The sequence below is a fragment of the Symphalangus syndactylus genome, chromosome 5, assembly GCF_028878055.3.
Source record: "Symphalangus syndactylus isolate Jambi chromosome 5, NHGRI_mSymSyn1-v2.1_pri, whole genome shotgun sequence".
NCBI lineage: Eukaryota > Metazoa > Chordata > Mammalia > Primates > Hylobatidae > Symphalangus > Symphalangus syndactylus.
Genome location: NC_072427.2, coordinates 99222971 through 99244307, shown reverse-complemented (window position 1 = coordinate 99244307; position 21337 = coordinate 99222971). Strand labels below are relative to the sequence as shown.

At 38.8% G+C, this 21337-nt stretch overlaps 1 long non-coding RNA gene across 1 annotated transcript in view; it reads right to left on the bottom strand.

The window, feature by feature from the left end:
* Positions 1-21337, bottom strand: part of LOC129482915 (uncharacterized) — a 165652-nt gene that overhangs the window by 111489 nt on the left and 32826 nt on the right. The window contains exons 2-4 of the long non-coding RNA XR_010121202.1: positions 12422-12601; positions 12067-12115; positions 8619-8743 (exon numbers count right to left, since the gene is read on the bottom strand). This is a non-coding gene — a long non-coding RNA (uncharacterized lncRNA). The remainder of the gene's footprint in view (positions 1-8618; positions 8744-12066; positions 12116-12421; positions 12602-21337) is intronic.

Genomic DNA, 21337 nt, shown 5'->3' with positions numbered 1-21337 from the left:
ATGGTTTGAATGTTTGTCCCCTCCAACACTCAAGTTGAAACTTAATCCTCAATGTAACAGACTTAACAGGTGGGCCCTTTAAAAGGTGACAGGGTCATGAGGGCTTTGCCTTCATGAATGGATGAATACGCTTATGGATTAATGGATTAATTGATTAATGGATTATTATCAAGGGACGAGGTTTGCTATCATAAAAGTGGGTCTGTTATAAAAACCAATTTGGCCATCACTCATGTGCCTCCTTGCCATCAATTCCCGGCACCACCTCAGGATTCTGTAGAGAGTCCCCAACAGCAAGAAAGTCCTCACCAGATGTTGCCCCTAGACTTTGGACTTCCCAGCCTCCAGAACTCTAAGAAATAAAATTGTTTCTTCATAAATTATCCAGTCTCAGGTATTCAGTGATAATAACAGAAAACAGACTAAGACACAACTCTACCCCATGTATCTTTTTTTTTTGAGATGGAGTCTCACTCTGTCACCCAGGCTGGATTGCAATGATGCGATCTTGGCTCACTGCAACCTCCACCTCCCAGGTTCAAGTGATTCTCCTGTCTCAGCCTCCAGAGTAGCTGGGATTATAGGCGCATGCCACCAAGCCTGGCTAATTTTTTGTATTTTAGTAGAGACGGGGTTTTACTACTTTATCCAGGGTGGTCTCAAACTCTTGAGCTCAGGCAATCCACCCGCCTCGGCCTCCCAAAGTGCTAAGATTACAGGCATGAGCCACCATGCCCGGCCTACTCCATCCATCTTGAAACTGCAAATAAGGACAATTTTATCCCATTAAAAATAAGGTAATTTTAAAGAAAGCCAATAATTTAATTTTAGAGAATAACAGAGTAGGCTAGTAAAAATAAAGGTTAACCTTGAAAATAATAATATTGGCAATTTTAAAGGACACGAAGCTGAAGGATAAAATTTCAATTTATTTTTGAATGTTAAACCTGGCTAAGAACTGCCAAAAGTGTTGAGGTTTTTATCAAATAGCATGCCTCTCCTAGAGATATCACCACACACATTTTTCACTTGAACAGATGAGTTTTTATCTTAAAAAATAAAAGTTTAGATCAAAGCTGGGAAAATGCTTCTCATTAGAAAGAATATAAAACAAATATTTTAATAAAATCTATCCCATAAGACATTTCTGAGGTGATGCTGAGACTGCATGCCTCAGTTTAAATTAAAATGAATATATCCATTTTCACAGACCTCTGAAACCATCTTTGATAGCAGTTACGCTATTAGTTGCTTTCCAGCTCTTGCTGAAAATATAAATAGTGAATGTCTTATCTGAATTTGCTGATGCAGGCAGTAATAGAGTTCTTTTAAACAGAGAGGTACAGCTAGATTTGTCTTTTCCACTGGCTTTATTAAAAGAGATTAATATACGTATTATCCCTTCACAATTTCCAACACACATACATTATCTCATGTAATCTTTCCAACCAGTCTGTGAGTTTGGTAATATTATCATCATTTTTAGTGAAGTAATTAGATGCTGGAGAAGGAATGGATTTTTGCCAAATATTAATCAACTCAAAAGAGGTACGGATAGAATTCAGTAGAACCAACCAGCTTTTACAGAGTACATCTTGTCTTCCTCATATAAATGAATGAGTTACCACCCACAAACAAGTATACACTCATATACAAAAGACACAGCTTGTTTCAAAAACTTGAAACAATTGGTGATTTATTTGAGAAATTCTTCACAGACTTGAAAAATTTGATAACCAATTTTCTCCTTATGGCCTGTAGTCTTTGTTTGATTACTTAGTGACTTCCAAGTTAAATTGAAAGTGAAACACTCCACTGCTTGGGGGCCTGCTGGGTTCTCCAAGGACAGCCATAATGACACCATCCCCAAATGAACCCCACTTCAATACATTTTTTATTTTCAATTCAAATAATACACAAAGTCCTAAAGTCTTTCCTAACTCCAGTGTCAATTAATCAAGCAAATAAAACTCCCTTCATTTTCATTTTTGGAATGTTTTAGAAGACTTCCTGTGATTTTCAATTTGCCTGCTAAAATTAGGTTATTCAAGAATTTTCTAAAAATATGTATTAACTTAAGAAAACGTTATTTGGCATTTTCCCATCCCTCTCACTTCCAATACTATTTCACAGACAGATTTCTCAATGAAAACAGCCTACTAAATTATTTAGACCTTGTGAAGAATATACAAACAGAAAGACACACAGCGGGCTTCATCGGGTGTGTGACAAAATTAAGTTGGAAACTAGCATGACAGTTGTGTGTGCACATGCTAGAACTAGACTGCCTGAGTTCTCATCTCAGCCTTACTATTTTTACTAACACTAAGAATTTGGGGCACATTATTTAGAGTTTCTGTGCTTCAGTTTCCTTATCTGTAAAATGGGCATGGTAATCATTGTTCTTATCTCATTGGTTTACTGTGAGAATTAAGGGAGTCAGTCAAGGTAAAGGTACTTTGAAAAGTAGCAGGCACAAAGAAAGTGCTATAGAAATACAATATTGACTATTATTACCGCTATCATTATAGCAATGCAAACAATCTCCCTTTTGATCCTTCAAAGAAAAAAAAATCAAAGCAGTTTTATGATAAACACACACTCATTTTTTCCGTCTTCTTTCTAAGATTTTAGGTCAGGACTTAGCAAACTGCTGCTAGTGGGCCAAATCCAGCCCACTATCTTTTTGTACAACCAACAATCTAAGAGTGGCTTTTGTATTTTTAAATGACTGAGAAGGAAAAACTAAAAGAAGAAGAATATTGCATGATATCTGAAAATTATATGAAATGTAAGTTTCCATAATAAAAGATAACTGGAACCCAACAAGCTTATTCGTTTACATGGTGTCTGAGGCTGCTTTTGTGCTACGAGGCAGACTGAGTAGTTGTGAGACCTCATGGCTCACAAAGCTGAAAACATTTACTATCCGGCCCTTACAGGAAAAGTGGCCAACTCATATTTTATTGGTGATTAGTGTGAGCATTGCAAACTTTAGAATGTTTCTAAACTTTAGAAACATTCACTTTCCAGTGAATGAAGGGAGGTGCAGATGAATCCCGAAAGGAAAAATTCAGATTCAGGAAAATCACAAGATAAAACTCAAGTACTTAGGATTGTTCCTTCTGAAGCATTCTAGGAAAGGTATGGTGATGAAGTCCATTAAAAGTATATGCTAAACTAAATCGTATATATACTATGAGATTTGATTATTCATAATAACCAAAAATATTCCACATTCACAGCATAGATGCTCAGTTTTATGATGAAACTTTTATACAGCAGCTGAAAATGTATAGGGCTTCATTCCAATCTCCTGCACAGCCAGCTTTACCACTTTCTTTTCTTTCATTTTTTAATGCATTGCATATTAACGTCAAATTTTGAACCTGAAAAATCAAACATTAGCTATGAGATAAGTTTACCTAGCCTGCCCACTTTCTCATTTGTCTCTGGGATTCTTCTCATTTTTTCTGGGTAGAATCAGTTCTTTCTTCTCTCAATACCCATAATCTCATACTTAGTCTTCTCCCACAGTTATTTCATGGCACTTTAGTATGGAAATATTCATATTTAGAATTTTTTTCATTGTTACGGCCTTCCTACTATTGTCTTCAACTTTCCTCATCACCGATGACATCTTTTCTTATATTTTGGTGAGGCTAAGTTGAAGAAGAATAAAATGGGAAGTTCTGTTCATGTCTGTAGATTTTTTCTTGCTTAAGCATTTTCCTTTTTATTATTTTAATAGAATTACTTTTCCTAATAATATGGTTTCCCTTATAAGTTCATGCAACAACAACAGCTCTGGGGATATTACAGTTAATGAGCACTAGGATCCAGGAGTCCTGTGGAAAGTCACCAAAAGTCCATCAGCTCCCTTTCTTCGTCTGTGAAATGGAAACATCCAAAGAGATGACTCTACATTTCTATGTAACTCTGAGTTTCTAAGATTCTTGCTTTATTCACAATTCTTGTAGTTATTGGGTCTTTCCATAGATAATAGTTTCTAACATTGGATCAAACCATTTATTTCTAGTTCTCCACAACTCTGTATTCTATACAATAGTTCTAAATTCTAAATTATTAAATCACTTTCTAATTCTCTACTTTACTATGAGCTTATGATTCAGATTCATCCAGCTGTGTTTGCAGGTCTATTTAGCAGGACCGGCGGTTGAATGTGAGCCCCTAGGGAGGTGAGCCCCAGGCATATGGAAACCCATTAGGGCTGCTAAAAGCACCACCTTGCAGGAAGAGTGGGAGTTATTGAAAGCCCAGGACTTTTCTTGTCCAATGTATACAAGAGAAAGTAGAGTAACAACATTTAAAATTACAAAAGTAACACAAAAATCATGCTCTTTTTAAAAATTCAAATTTTAAAGAATTAGATATAAGGGACAAAATTACCCATTTCATCCTCTTAAAATAAGACCACTCCCTTAGGCAACCAGAATATCCTTCCAGAACTTTCTTTATGCATTCATGTGAATAAATACAGATTTATAGGTACAGATATAGATTTAGATATCTTTTTACTCTCACAAACATTAATTTATACTACACGTATTATTCTGAAATTCTGAAACTTGTAACTTTCTAACTTAATGTTACATCTTGGAGTTCCTTTTGTTTCAGGACATATCGATCTACTTGATTCTTTTTATTGGTTTCATAGAATCCTTATATTACCAATTTCTCATGATGGACATATAAGTTATTTCCAATTTATTTAATCTGACAAATAAATAATTTTATATGTTTTTCTTTGTACATATATGTAAATGTTCTGTGTGATAGAAAACCTAGGTTAAAGGAAATCAGTATTTTAAATTCAGGTGAAAATTGCCAAATCCCTTCAAGCATTATATGCTACTTTACATTCCCATCAATAACGTGTAACAAATGTTCACTTTTTCACACCATCTCTACCATAAATATTATTTTTGCTAGCCCAATGGATAAAAAAATGCTCATTTCTTGTTATTTTAATTTACATTTTTCGGTTAAGTTAGCTTACTAATTTTTCACATTCCCGTGGACTGTGAGTAGATTTTTCCTTATCATTGTCCATTTTCCTATTGGGTAATTTGCTTTATTGACTAGAGAATGCCTTATATATTATAGAAATTAATCTTTTGTTTATTATTTATATTGTTTGTCTCGTTATACTACCTATATTTTAACTTTGCTTACGGGCAAGTTTAAAATTTTAAACTGTATATCTTTATGGTATCTGCGTTCTGTGTCTTAATTAGGAAAATCTTCCCTACTCAAAGGTTATTAAAATGTCCTGCATGTTCTTCTTATATTTATAAGGTTTTTTTTCAGTTTATGTCTTCAAACCATATGGAATTTATTTTTGTATATGGCATAAGGTATAGAATAATTTTTTCAAACGTTATTGTCCATGTATCATTTATGAAACAGTCCATTTATAAATGCTTAATTACAAAAGACACATGATTCTGTGGATTCTCAATTCTATCCCATTATTTTTCTATTTCCGTGCCAAAACCACACAAAACCACAATGCTGTGGAAAGTTCCCTCTCTTTTCTTTCTTTCCTTTTTTTTTGTGAGACGGAGTCTCGCTCTGTCGCCCAGGTTAGAGTGCAGTGGCACAATCTCGGCTCACTGCAAGCTCCGCCTCCCGGGTTCACGCCATTCTCCTGCCTCAGCCTCCTGAGTAGCTGGGACTACAGGCGCCCGCCACCACGCCTGGCTAATTTTTTGTATTTTTGGTAGAGATGGGGTTTCACCGTGTTGGCCATGATGGTCTTGATCTCCTGACCTCGTGATCCGCCCACCTCAGCCTCCCAAAGTGCTGGGATTACAGACGTGAGCCACCATGCCCGGACCAAAGCATATTTTTACTTGAAGAAAAATTAAAAAAAAAAATTTATTGGAATTACATTGAATTTATAAATTAACTTGGGAAGAAATTACCAGTTTACACTTCGGCCTTCCCATTCAGAAATACTGTGTATTATTCATCACTCCTTTTATATTTTTCAATAGAGGGTTCTAATTTTCCTTGTACGTTTCTTAGGCTCTGAGGTTTATCCTTAGGCATTTCAGTGTTTCTGAGGTTCTGCACTTAATTCTTAGGCATTTTGATATTTTTATTATTATGAATAACATCTATTTTTATGAGCTACTCTTAGACAGCAGTAAATTTGTGATCTCAGTGTTTGGTCTTACATTCAGGCAATTCAATGAATTATCATATTAGTTCTAAAAGCTTTTTAGTTTGTCTTTGATTTTCTAGGTAGAAAATCATACCAACTACAAATGATTGTAGTTTTATCACTTACATTTCAATGTTTGTACACTATTTCTCTCTTGTCATATTTCACTGGCTGGTATCTGCAGTGCAATCAGGAGTAATGATAGAGCTCTTGATTTTAATTAATATGCTCCCAGTGTTTCACTATTACATGTTTGCTCTTTTGGCAGATACCTTTTATCTAAGTTTAAGAGGCTATTTCTTCCTAGTTTTACCAGGAATATCCGTTGAATTTTTATAAATTGCTTTTTCTGTACCTGGCAAGATAATCATGTAATTTTTCTTTTTCTTTAATAAACTGAAAAATGCTAATAGGTTTCACAGTATAGAAACATGCTTTCATTTCTGAAATAACTGTTCAGTCCTGATGTGTTATTCCTTTTGATCATCACTAGGTTTCATTGGCAAATATTTTCCTTCGATTTTTTAAATTTACTTCTGTAAATAAAGTTAGCCTGTGATTTTCTTTTGTTAGGCCGAATGTGTTCAGTTTGGAAATCAAAATTAAAATCATCAAAGAATAAACAAACAAGCAAAAAATATTTGTGAAAAATTTACAGAGGACTCTAGTTTAAAGTTTCTGTTCCTGTAGGAGTCTAATCCTGTAACACTGACAAGAAAACTATAGGAAACCGAGATTTTATATACCTGTAATTTGCTGTTGCAAATTATAGGTGTAACCCAGATATTAAATAAGTGATACTGGCAAGGAACAATCAGAAACCAACTTTATTATTTTCTCCCCCTGCTAGTCAAGGCCATTTTGTGTTGCTGATTCTCTTTGCCTGTGGATGATATCTTGTCTTGCTCCTGGTAAAATCTCGTATGAACCCCCACAGGACATCCCTTCACTCTATGGTTACTAAGTGCCCTCTGTTCCCTTACACTCCTAAGAGTAGTTTCATTTCAGTAATTAAATATAACATCCTGTGTAACAGTCAAACTCCAAACTTTGTATTTCTAAGTGAGAGGAGGAAGGGCCTCTGCCCTGAATACCTCACCCTCCAAGCTGTGGCTTCTAACTCCTCTAGGACCAGAGCCAAAGAGGAGAGAAGAGTTAAGGAGACAGGAAAGAACTCACTTGAAGGGCATCTCTGTGATCTAGCTTTGGTTCTTGCTGTGTTTAATGACAATGCTGGTGTGGGATGCCTTCTGTCTTCTTTGGACAACATCTCCAAGCTGGGGATCCCTCACCTCTAGTTCTCTTGATGAGTATAAATGTATCTTCTTGCTTATAGCTTAGAATTCCTCCTTCAGTCCTGGCATCTAGTGGCATACCTCCAACCCCACTCTGTTGATATTTTCTTGCTCCTCCTGGAAGCCCTGCTGGCAGGATCTAAAACAACTCCAAGCTGCTGCCCTGACATGTGGCCTTCATCTGGCCCCCAGGTGACAGAAACGTCTGACCCACCATCAGACAGAGGACACCAGACCCAAACACAGCCCTGTCCTCAGCTGCCACAGCTGGTCCAGCCAGCCTCTCACCTGTGAAGACTTTTTTGTAGGCATTTGTTATTCACCGCAGGGTTCACAGCTCCAGTTGTGCAAATAAACCCCCTTCTAGCCACCTCTCTTACCTTGAGAAAAGTGAATCATTTTTAGGTTAGGGGGTGAGGAGTGGGCAAGAGAGGTCTGGAGCTTGGGTGAGAAATGAAACTCAAAGCCCAAGTTTTCCCAAACCAATCCTCTCTCCAAACTCCAGGTTCTTCTCTCAGACTCCCCATCCTCTTTTATGGCCTTGTGTAGGAGGTCAGCTAAGGGCCACAAAACAGGATTTTGGCCCCTCCTTTGCAAGTTCTCGGGACTCTGGAGTCCCAATCTTGCACTTTGGATGTGGGAGTCGTTGAGGTATTACCTTGGAACTATCAACCAAAAATGAGATAGGAAAGAGTATTCAGGAGAGGTAGACTATTTATCCCACACATTTAAATTTACCTTTGAATTATTTACCTTCAGATGAATATCCAAAAGAAAACTGGTTTTCTCACTCACAGTATCTCTAGTCCCTCAACACTTAAAATCTTCACTCTGGGAAATAAATTATACAATAACTTAAGTGTGTTCTTAAGCCAAGCCAACAGACCAAACGTCTTTGATGTGTGGCTAAAAGCTGGGCCATGATGAATCTGAATTTCGTTTTTCTTTTCAGTCTACGGGCTTTGCTCCTTGACTTTGATCCACCCTTCATAAAGCTATAGGCAAACATATCACAGATTTTGTTCTTATAAACTACACATACATTCACACACCCTCACATTCGTCTTGTACTAGAGATGCAACCTATAAAAGATGACACAGCAGTGACTCAAGAGTTTGAGCAGCTACCTCACCTCTTTATATAGGTCTTCATCCAAAATTCTCCCTGGGAAGCCTCCTTGAGGTTCAAGGCCACTAGGCAAGCAGGCATCTGTCTCCCTGGAAATGCTGGCAGATCATCACCCCAGGAGAATCCCAACTGAGAGGCGAAAGGAAAATAAAGAAAATAATTGTTTTAATGAATAAACAAATATGGAATATAGTCCAGGGCCCTGGGTATGTGCATGAGCATGGGACAGAGAAGCTAACAATTGTGAATCAGGAGGAGCCAGGTCACAAGAGGCAGTCATTTCCCTCTAGGCCACCACCTGGGCATCTCTAAATGTAGGAATGTGAGAAAAGTAATTCCTAAAATTATGGGATTCTAATTAGTGTTGAAGTGATTATGTTTCTTTTCTTTTCTTTTTTTATTTTTAGACAAAGTCTCACTCTGTAGCCCAGGCTGGAGTGCAGTGGCGTGATCTCAGCCCACTGCAACCTCTGCCTCCCAGGTTCAAGCAATTCTCCTGCCTCAGCCTCCAGAGTAGTTGGGATTACAGGCACGTACCACTGCACTCGGCTCATTTTTTGTATTTTTAGTAGAGACGAGGTTTCACCATGTTGGCCAGACTGGTCTTGAACTCCCGACCTCAGGTAATCCACCCGCCTCGGCCTCCCAAAGTGCTAGGATTACAGGTAAGCCACTGTGCCCGGCCAATTATGTTCCTTTTACATTGATTTTCTTGGAGCATCAGTTCTAACTAGGATTCCTCAGGGTACAGATAAGAAACATTCCATAATTATTCTCCACAATAGGGATAGACAAACTAGGGGACCCTCATGCAAGCCAGGCCGCTACCTGTTTTTGTACCACTTTGAGCTAAGAATAATTTTTAAATGGTTGGAAAAGATCAAAAGAAAAATAATATTTTATAACCTATGAAAATTATATGAAATTCAAAATTGAGCTTCTATAAATACAGTTTTATTGGAACCCACCCATGCTCATTTGTTTGTGTCTCCCTGGCTACTTTCACACTACAATGGCAGAGTAGAGTAATTGCAATTGAGTGTGCATATGGCACACAAGGCCTGGAATATTTACTCTGTGGCCCTATAAGGAAAACTGCTCCACAATCATGAAGAAGGTCATGGAAAAGGAGGTGACATCAGTGGGAAGAGGTAGTCTGGCTCCAATCCACAATGGTGGATGTCTCCCAAGTAGCACTGGTATTTCCGCCTTCTACTAAAAAAAATAATTTTTTTTTTTTTTGAGACAGGGTCTCACTCTGCTGCCCCAGGCTGGAGTACACTGGTGCACTCTTGGCTCACTGCAACCTCTGCCTCCCAGGTTCAAGCAATTATCCTGCCTCAGCCTCCTGAGTAGCTGGGATTACAGGCGTATGCCACCATGCCTGGCTAATTTTTGTATTTTTAGTACAGACAGGGTTTCACCATGTTGGTCAGGCTGGTCTCGAACTGCCGAACTCGTGATCCACCTGCCTCGGCCTCCCAAAGTGCTGGGATTACAGGCGTGAGCCACCGTGCCTGGCCTAAAAAATTTTTAAACCCAAAACCCCTGAGGCCCAGAATAGGTATCTTTTGGGATTCTAGAAGAGTAAAATGAGGTGGGAGGGGAAGTAGAAAGGAAAAAAAAAAAAAAAGACCATGGGAGTCAAGTCAGTGATTTCTCACATACAAATGATCTAAAAAGTTTCTGGGCTCCTGGTAAAGCCAAATGATCTGGGCTGCATTCCAGGTCCAAAATGCCCTGATTTCCTATTTTTGTTCCCTTTCAGGCCTCCGATTTCAAAACTTTACTGTTACCCTATTTAGGGTCACTATGAAAACAGCTTAGAAGTTAGCCTTAGAATTTCAATTCAGAGATATGGGAGACTTTTGTACTAAGGACCTAAAACCTTTAAAAGATGTTTGCTTTATTGCCTCCAAATGCCTGCTTCCAAAGTTTTGCCAGGAACATGTAAGCCAATAAGGAGCTTATTATCTGTGGTTTGACTAAAATCCTGTAAAAACTATTAGAGTATAAGCTTCCAATGAAACTGTAAGTTTCCCCAATTAAATCGATAATCCCTCAAGTAGAAAGCATGACAGCTTCAGCTCTCCTCAAACTGCCTAGCACCTAGTAAGATGCCATTGTAAATACTTGCTGAATAAATGTTCCATATATTCAGTTTGCTTCTTGTTATATATTGCAACTGTGTGTGTTAATTATTGACATAATTCTGGGTATTTAATACATTTTAATGTGATCATATTAACTTACATAAGCATTTGCATGCACACATCACTATTCCATACATAAGGAATTCTACATACACAAATGAAAGATAGCAGATACACTGTCTGCCCCTACAGACCAATCCAGAGATTTGTGTCACATGGACCAAGTTGATAAATTCATTCACGAAATGAGAATCTGCTATATGAAATGAGCATTGTGAAAACATTTCCCAAATGCCAAGTAAACGTAACCCCTCCTGTAAATATACATGAAGAAGAAAGCAAATTCCTAGGTAAGCAACACAGACTTTTTTTTTTTTTTTTTTTTTTTTTTTTTTGAGAAGGAGTCTCGCTCTTTCACCCAGGCTGGAGTGCAGTGGCGCGATCTCGGCTCACTGCAGGCTCCGTTCCCCAGGGTTCACGCCATTCTCCTGCCTCAGCCTCCCGCGTAGCTGGGACTACAGGCGCCTGCCACCTCGCCCGGCTAATTTTTTTGTATTTTTTTTAGTAGAGACGGGGTTTCACCGTGTTAGCCAGGATGGTCTCGATCTCCTGACCTCGTGATCCGCCCGCCTCGGCCTCCCAAAGTGCTGGGATTACAGGCGTGAGCCACCGCGCCCGGCCAACACAGACTTTTGACTGTTGAATCTGGGTGAACATTTAGGAGTAAGACAAACCAAAGAATCCATTTCCTAAGTAATAGCAAAAACATTCTTTGGATAACCCTCCATTAGAAGTTATTGTTTTCCCTCATAAAGCTAAGAATACTTAATAGAATCTCTCTCATTACAGCATAAATTCATAAGTAATTACATCAGGAATACGTAAAAGAGGTATTAGCAGAACCAGTCAAAACAAGAATCTGGAGCAAGTTTGTACCATCAGCACTTACACAGAATGCACAGAGACAGCATTAGGAGACATACCTAATGCTAAATGACGAGTTAATGGGTGCAGCAAAACAACATGGCACATGGATACATATGTACAAACCTGCACATTGTGCACGTGTACCCTAAAATCTAAAGTATAATAAAAAAAATAAAAAAATAAAAAAAAACAATTAGCCATTAAGAGCATAAAGCATTAGAATAATAGAAACACAGTGGCTAAAGCTGTGAGTACTTCAGACACTTGACTTGGAATATATATGTTAGCTGACACAAAGTCTCATTCTCAAGTTCAAAGAAAACTTTTGTCTATTATTAAAAAGAGGTACTGGGCAAAATAGTTTCTACTAACCTTTGTAGTCAATGTCCTGGGCCCCAGAACAGGAGTGCTGTGCAGGGTTCTTGATTCCATGTAAAGGAAACAAACTTTGGTTACTTGAATGCAAAATGCAATTTATCAGGAGGATGTAGGGTAGATGACAGGATTCAGGAAAAGGCTAGTCAACCAAGCACAGAAAAGTGGACAAAATAAAAGGAGGCCAGAACCACAGCCAAAATCCTAATAGAAGATCCTACATAGATTCTTACTGTAGCCTCATTATACTAGCACCACTGCCAACCCTGGACAGGGAATTCTAGAATGCCCCCTGCTTCTTTGCCCCATGGCCCCAGAGTCAAAATCCAAGGTAGGAACACACCAGGCTTACCTTATTCAAATGTCCATTGCCTTGCTACAAGGAAATGAGAGCACAGCAGCTGGAAACTCAGGCCTCCTTAATGGGAACCAGGGTCCTGCTGCCACTCATCTTGAGCTTTCCCAAAACAGGGATGGTCTTCAGAGTCTCAGCTAACGTCCTTTTTGGATTTGCCTCCCCTTTCTCAAGGAACTGCAATATAAACACAGTTATCACTATTACACAAAAAAATGAAATAAATTACAATACTAGATGAAGTATAAGTCTAGGGACTATATACCATAAATGTTCTATGGTCAGTCTTATCTTATGGAGAAATCACACTTCACTTCTGCATGCTTTTCTAGTCCTTCTAGACTTGAAACCAGTGAGGGGCAATTTAAGGTCAACATCTGCTCCTCACATGCCTTCCACAGCAATATGATGTGAGCACTGCAGTTCCATTGAGCTGTGGCAGTTGGGGTAGTTTAGGAAGACAGTGGAGAACAGCAAGACGGTTAGACCCCAATGAAAGGAGGAAGTGCCCATGTTTATCCCAACAATGAAGTGTATGTTGAGAAGTGTTGGGAACCTTCAGCTTCAACTCCACAGCAACAGAGAAGAGACTTAGGACTGAAGGATCCCTAACCAACAATGAGATAGCTGCAGACATGCATAGAAGCAGTATTTTCTGTTCAGCTCGTAAACACCCAAATGTGGAAAGCTAATCAATAGCACAGCTATGTGATGTCAACACGCTGACTTTTGCCTTGGGCTGGAAGCCCCTGGTTCAGTCAACCCACTCCCATGAGAGACACTCACAGCCCCAGAGTTTATCAAAATCTAAAGCCATCCAGTTCTTAATTACTTCTCTTTCATAATTAAAAAGAAACTCAGACTACATTTCTAAATTTCGCTGGACAAAGAATGTTTTGTTAACTCAAGTGCTCAGCTGGGTTAGAAATCCTCAAAGCTAATGCCAATAGATCTACAAGAAGAAGAGTGGTTTTTGTCTGCAATTTTTTTAAATGGCCCCCATTTTAGAAAAGACATTTATCTACTCAGTGCACAATGCAGTTTGCTAAGTACCTCCGCTGTCTTATGAAAGAACACTCAAACTATTTGTACGTTTTGGGTAGATTTATTTCCTAGTGATTGCAACTGTATACATTTGTCAGGTCAAAGGGAAGGACACAGTCCTTGCTGCAGAGAAAACTCATAAGTACCCAATCCTCACAGCAGGAGTTGGTGACCTGATACTGAAGGGCTGAATCCAGCCCAGGATCAGGGCAAGTTCTGCCTGCTTTGCCCCAGTCTCCTGTCCTCAGGTCGCAGACACGTAAGAGGCTGGTATGCTAGACTGAAGGACTGAAGCAGAATGAGACCACATGCATTCAACCTAGCAGGGGGAGCGGGGCATCCCACCCCAGAAGCCAAGCCTACCAGGCAACCTTTCTAAGGCTTGGCAAAGGCGTGCTATAATTAGACATTAACATCTAATAAATAATAAGTGAATGCCATTGTAAAGCACTTTGCAAATGGAGAGGACACTATGAGTATGTCCCTATCATCAATAATAATGGTGTTCTAGGTAATAACAGCATTCAGGAAGCAGTTTAGACATAGGCAGCCTCAGCAGGGATACCACTAATGTCCAAAGGCCTAAGCATACAATTTTTCAAATACCTGCCCTGGCTGGAAGGCTGCCCAGTAAAGATGACAAGCCCACAGAGCTCAGGAGGTCATTCCTGAGAGCTCCACGGAAGAGGTAAACACTGCCAGGGAAAATCATTCCGTTCCCTTAAAGAATATTTGGAGCAGCAAGCTCACTTGTAGATTTACTAAAGTAGAAATCTACATTAGAAGCAGCAGAGCCCTTAGAAGCAGCAGAAACTGAGAAAATATTTAAATAATACAAAAAAGTCGGCCACCCTCACTAGCCACCTTCATAATTCCAATTAACATCAATAAGATTTCAAGGAGAAAGTCAGATGGTAGATGCTGCCCATTGAGTAATTTTAAAAGGAATTCTAATTCTTTTATAGTCTAGTTTTGTGTGTGTGTGGATTATTTACCTGGGAGTAATTGTAGCTTTTTGCAGAGACTTGGATTTTTATTTTATATTTTATTACTTTCTAGTTGTACAAAAATTTTCATTGCAGCATTTCTCCAAAATCGTTAGCCTTCACTCATTTCTCCATTTTTGGATGTCTACACTGCTGAAAGTGGGCACTACACAAACAGATTGTATGTCGTCTAATCATATTCTCCTTTTTGAGACGGAGTCTTGCTCTGTCGCTGAGGCTGGAGTGCAATGGCATGATCTCGGCTCACTGCAATCTCCTCTGCCTCCCGGGTTCAAGCGATTCTCCTGCCTCAGCCTCCTGAGTAGCTGGGATTACAGGCACCTGCCACCATGCCCAGCTAATTTTTGCATTTTTAGTAGAGACAGGGTTTCACCATGTTGGTCAGGCTGGCCTCGAACTTCTGACCTCAGGTGATCCACCCACCTGAGATTACAGGCGAGAGCCACTGCACCCGGCCAATATTCTCCATTTTTGATGTGTACTTAAATCTGTCTCTTCAACTCCACGCTAAAACCCTAGAGACCATGGAGAGTGTTTTAGGGCACATCTTTGGATTTCCTCTGGGACTAACATGATAATGAGATTTAGTAAATTTTTTGCACAAATTGCTCTACTATAAGATCCTCTAACTGACATTTCCAATCTTAATATTCTGAAAACTTTATGCAATTTTTTTGGAAATAATTTAGGCAGAAGTGAAGTTCACCTTTGCTTGCAAGTTCCTACTTCATGGGCCAGTTGATCATTTAAACAACATCTCGGGGAAGAACACTTAGTACTTAAGGACAAAGCAAGTATGCTCAAGACCTTCCCAAATCCCCATTTACTTTAGGGTTGACAAGCTCACCCACAGCTCATTTCAAGGAAAGGAAAAACGGTGAGTAGTTTTCCTAACAAGGTATTTCTAACACTTTCAGGCCTCCTCTTTTGAGAGCTGTTTTAAAAAAATATACTACTGAATTTTCCATTTATCTACAAAACCATTAAACAGTCAGTGCCCCCAAGCAAACAATAGAGACATTTAAAGGAAAAACCCAAGAAATTACTCCCCATCCCACTCCACCCTTCCAAGATAACCAATATCAGCATTTTGAAGTATGTTTTCATGGTTTTTTTGCAGAAACATACCAAAACGTGTATATTTACATACAGCTTTTGGTTGGTTGGTTGGTTGGTTGTTTTGGGGGTTTTTGCTTGTTTCTTTGTTTGGGTTTTTTCTTTTTGGCAAAACTGACATCATATTATACATATTATTTTGCAACTTGCTTGTTTTTCACTCACCAACGCATAAAGAACAGTTTTCCAGGTCACCTTATCAATCACTCTCTTTCTTTTCAATACTTACATTATATTCCTTGGTGCATGTATACTATTTTTTTCAACTTTTCCTATCATCGAACAATTGGGAGTTTTCCACTGACAACTCACTTCATTTGTCTACCTTAGTTTGTACTCTAAGCTTTTCTCTAACTCTAAAATTTTGAATTCACCTAAAATAAAATTCAGTTCTTTGGAGAAAGAAAAGCTATTTTCTTGGTCAAATTAGTAAATATTTGTTAAATAGAATTTCTTAAAACTAATTTGGATCTGAACTTTACAACATTCTGACATTCTTCAGGACATCAGCATGTTCTAGAATAGTACTTTTATAACAGGGAATGTTCACACCTCCATACTTCATTTAAAATAAGTAAAATATGCTGCTGAAAATTCTGGCACAATTTGTATTGCTGTAACACAGATTCAGTTGTGTATGTGTATATATATATATATATATGTATTTATACAAACATTTTTTACATGGTGTTCTGGGGAACACTGTCTAGGGAAACGCTAATAGTGGTCAAGTAAGTTTAGGCCAATCAGTTTTAAATTAAATATATGATTTTTAAATTGATTTTCTTGCGAAGGTGATCACTTCTAATCTCTTTCCTTAGCTTTCCTCTTAAGCAACAGAGATACATATGTACATCTTTATTGAACATCTGTATATCTTTACATCCCTACTGTATATCTATACATCCGTACATCTCTACTGTACATCTATAAATCTATACATCTCTATTGTACGTCTATACATCTGTCTCTACTGTACATCTATACATCTGCGTGTCTCTACTGTATGTCTGCACAGCTATACACGCTACATCTATATATCTGTACATCTCTACTGTATGTCTATACATCTATACATCTCTACTGTACATCTATACATCTGCCCATTGTTACTGTACATCTCTACTGTATGTCTGTACATCTATACATCTATACATCTGTACATCTGTACATCTCTACTGAACATCTGTACATCTGTATAGCTCTATTGAACATCTATACATCTGCCCATCTGTACTGTACATCTGTACATCTCTACTGTATGTCTGTACATCTATACATCTCTACTATACATCTATACATCTGTACATCTCTACTGAACATCTGTATATCTGTATATCTCTACTGTACGTCTATACATCTGTACATGTCTACAGTACATCTATACATCTGTATGTCTGTACATCTGTACATCTCTACTATACATCTATATATCTGTACATGTCTACTGTACATCTGTACACCTGCACATCTCTACTGTATATCTATACATCTGCACATCTCTATCATAAGTCTGTACATCTGCATGTCTCTACTGTACATCTGTACATCTACACATCTCTACCATATGTATGTACATCTATACATCTTTACTGTACATCTATACACCTGCACGTCTATATATCTGTATGTCTCAACTGTACTGACCAGATACAGAGGACCTCATACTGCAAGGTCCCTAGTACCAGGCACACAGAGCCACCAGGCAAATATACAAATATATGTAGCCCTCTAGCATCCCTGCCCACCCCTTCTCAGCACACCTCTTTATTCTGCATACATTGTCCCTTGCTGAAACATTAAGCAATCAGTCCAGACAGAAGTAAAAAATCATCCTCCTCATTTTTTCTGTGCCCTCAATCTTTTTTATTCTTAAGGCTAAAATGAAAGTGACATTTGGTTTCACTTTTTAAAAGTTTGTCACTCATAAGAAACTACCTGAAAGTATGGAGGGAAGTGGCTTAGTTTTAACCTAGCAATCAGAATGCCACTTAACCGCAGGCATAGGGATATTCAATTCTCACCTCCAGCAAAAGAGATAAATGAGGCTTGGCCTTAACGCGCCCACATCAGGGAAAGTGGAAGCTTGTCTTGGGAATTCAAACAGCCTGAGGCCTTTTCACAAAGCCCAATCAAGCCCTCCCACCCCCACTCACAATTCAACTCTTACTTTCACAGTGCATCAAAATAGACAGGAATTACTTTTTCAAACTGGGTAAAATCCAAAAGATTTGTCTTGGGTATCTACTCCTTGGGAAAAACTGTGCTAGAGACTGAGAATCAAAAGAAACTCTTTCTAATAAACTTAAAGCTTTAATTGAAGCAATAAATCAAATGCACAGAGATGAGCAGCCCAGGACGCTAGGGGGTAAGAGCCTAACAGCTCACCACTGTTCTCTCAAATGAGAGTGCTTGCGCCTTCCAGAACAAGACTTCTCGGGCAGGGCTAAGAACCACAGATAAGAACCACCTGGGATTGATAAAGGGCCTGCCCAGCACACACCTACCTCATCAGACTATGAGGGTGAGTGCCCTGGAATCTAAGCTTTGAATCAGCTCTCCAAAGGATTGCAATGGACACTAAAATCTTAAAGCCATAGGACTACATTTTTTCTTGAAATGTGGTTACCAGACTAGCAACACCTGAATCACCTGAATCTCATCAGTAATGAGACTGCGTCCCTACACTACAGACCTACTGCATCAAAAATTCTGGCAATGGACTCAGTGATCTCTATTTAACGAGCCCTCCAGGTGGTTTTGATGGAATGCTGAAAGTTTGAGAATCATGGCTATCGTATGCCTCTGCAGACCTCAGTTTGACAAATATTGCAGTAGCCAATAAGAACACATGAGTTTAATGAGGGAGGCCATTTGCCTGAAGCAGGAACAGCCTGTAGACCCTTAAAAGAGAAGAGCTCATCTATAGGATGTGACATTGAAACAATGGATTACACAGCGGAAAAGAAGAAGGAAAATGAAAGAAAATGACAATAGGCAGATCTACGCATCAATAATCACTTCAGTGAGCAGAGAAGTTTCATGCCATTTTTGAATTACAGGATTTACAGTTAGACAGGCATGCTAAGCTTGATCTGGGAGAACTCAAAAGTTACAGGAAAGAGTATGGACTTTCTTATTCCAGCATTGAGGAAACCTTAAAGGATAATGAGTTGGGGAATATCAAGACACAAGGTTATGTTTAGGAGATGTGATTATGCATTAATGCACTTAGAGAAACGTAAAGGAGAGTGGAAAAGTAGGTAATTAGATTAAAAGTCTTGCAGTATTTCAGAAATAAGGTTATGCGGGTCTGCATTAGGGTGCTGGCTGTAAGAGGCAAAGTTAAATAGATACAGAGGTGAAAGGAAGAAAAACGGGCTGTACTTGGAGTTTGGATGGGGTGGGGGAGAGTGAAGGCGGAACTGAATAAAGAAGGGAGATGAGAAGGAGGAAAGTGCATAAAAATGACAGCCCAGCTTCAAGGCTGATCAATAAGGAGCATTTATGAACACAGTAAATCCTGAAGGGGTACAAGCTTGGGGTGGGGAGTGGGGAGCGGGGTTGGGGGAGATTTGGAGCCTCATCATTTCTCACAATTATCTCTACTCTTTTTATCACATTCAGTTCTCAAAACAAATCATTCTACTGCAAAGGAGATGAAGATAATAATTCTACAAGCTCTGTAGCAACTGGATACCAAGGCCCTTCTGGCTTACAAAGAGAGAAAGTCTAAATTTACCCAAGAAATGTTGTTTATCGGTATTATATCTGGAGAGCAACTTCAATCTTAATCCTCAAAATCTTCCAGGAAATTCCCCAGGGAACCTAGAATGCTGGCTCTCATTTACAGTTGCTAAAGACACCTTGGTTAACTTGGATGTACATTTGACCTAAAGTATCTGAAATTTCAAATTTACCAACAAAAAAACATTAACTTTGCCTTTGCATGAAAACGTATCAGTTAAGGAGGCCCAATTTGAAGCAGTCTGAAAGCACATTTTTGCTTCTGCCTCCTCATTAATGCTATGCAAGTGTGTTGCTAAAACATGTAAACATTTCAAGGCGTAGAAAAACCTGCTTGATGCCAGCATTCCTGCTTAATTCTTCCCTCTCTTGGCAAACCTTCTGGAATGTAGTAGTTAAACTCCCAGGTGTGCTGATGGGTAACAGAATGATTAAAGAATAATAAAACACTAAAGGTCACTTTCTGGTTCAGGATTTGGAGATGACCTACCTCCAGGTAAACTGAGTCAGAGGCTCTGGACTTGACTCAGAGGTGGTGCTTGCATAGGGCAGATTAAAATGCTCTACAAAGCAGAGGCCAGCAACACACACCAGGATGGGAGACAGGGATGCCTGTTAACAACCACTGCTGCCAACTGAAAGTGCTCCCAATGACCAAAGCTGGAAGAAGTTAAGCAATAAAATAAATAACATTATATGAGATTATAATGCAAAATATAAAGTAAGCATTCATAAACTCGTATCATTATATTACTTTCCTAAGGCTGCCATAACAAATTAACACACAGTCGGTGACTTAGACAATAGAAATTTGTTTTCTCACAATTCTCAAGGATAAAAATCTGAAATTAAGCTGTTGGCTGGGCTACACTCCCTTGAGATTCTAGGAGAATCCCTTTTTTGTCTGCTCCAGCTTCTGGTGGCTCCAGATGTCCCTGGTCTTGTGTCTGCATAACTCCAAGCTCTGCCTCCATCTCTACACGGCCTTCTCCTGGGTGTACCTCCTCTTCTGTGTCTTATAAGGATGCTTGGCATTGGATTTAGGACCCACCTAGATAATCCAGGATAATCTTATTTTGAAATTCTTAACTTAGTTACAACTGCGATGACTTCTTTGCAAATAAGGTCACATTCACAAGTTGCAGGAATTAGGTAGTGGGCATATCTTTTTGGGAGCCACCGTTCAAACCACTATGCTGATATAAATGAATGAGTAATTGAATAAATGGCTGAGTAAACAGGCAAATAAATAGAGAGGATAGACAACTCTCCCATGCAAAACAATTTTAAATAATTTATGGAGCTACTCCCCACTCAAGGAAGTGAAACAAAATTCTCCACTCCTTAAACATGGGCTGTACATAGTGACTTCCTTCCAAAGAGTACAGCATGAGAGGGGGTAGGGAGAGAGTAACTCTACAGTGGAGAAAGCTAATGAACACTACTCAGGCCAGGTGATCAACATTAATGTCAACAGCAAAGAGTCATGTTAATAGCATGATGTGAAGAGACTGGCATTTGTTTCTGTTGTCTTCCTTCAAAAAAACAAAAACAAAAGCAAAAAAACAACAAAAAACACAACCCCCTCCAACGCTGAAAAAAGCATCAGAAAAAGCTCATTGAAAAAAAAATCTACAAAATACATGACTCCTCAAAGCTTCTCAAGGCCACCAAAATCAAAGTCTGAAAAAATGTCACAGTCTAAAGGAGCCTAATGAGATGGGACGACAAAGCAAAATGCAGGATCCCAGACAGGAAAAAACGAGGTTCAGTAAAAACTTAGTAAGTCTGAAAGAAGGGTGGACTTTAGTTAATAGCAATGTATTGATGTTGGCTTATTAGCTGTGACAGGTGAACCATAGTAATGTGAGATAAGGATAGCCGGGCCTGGGGTCTATGAGAACATCCTGAACTATCTATCTTTGCAGCTTTTTTTTTAATCTAAAACTGAGCCGTGCATGGTGGCTCCACCTGTAATTCCAGCACTTTGGGAGGCCGA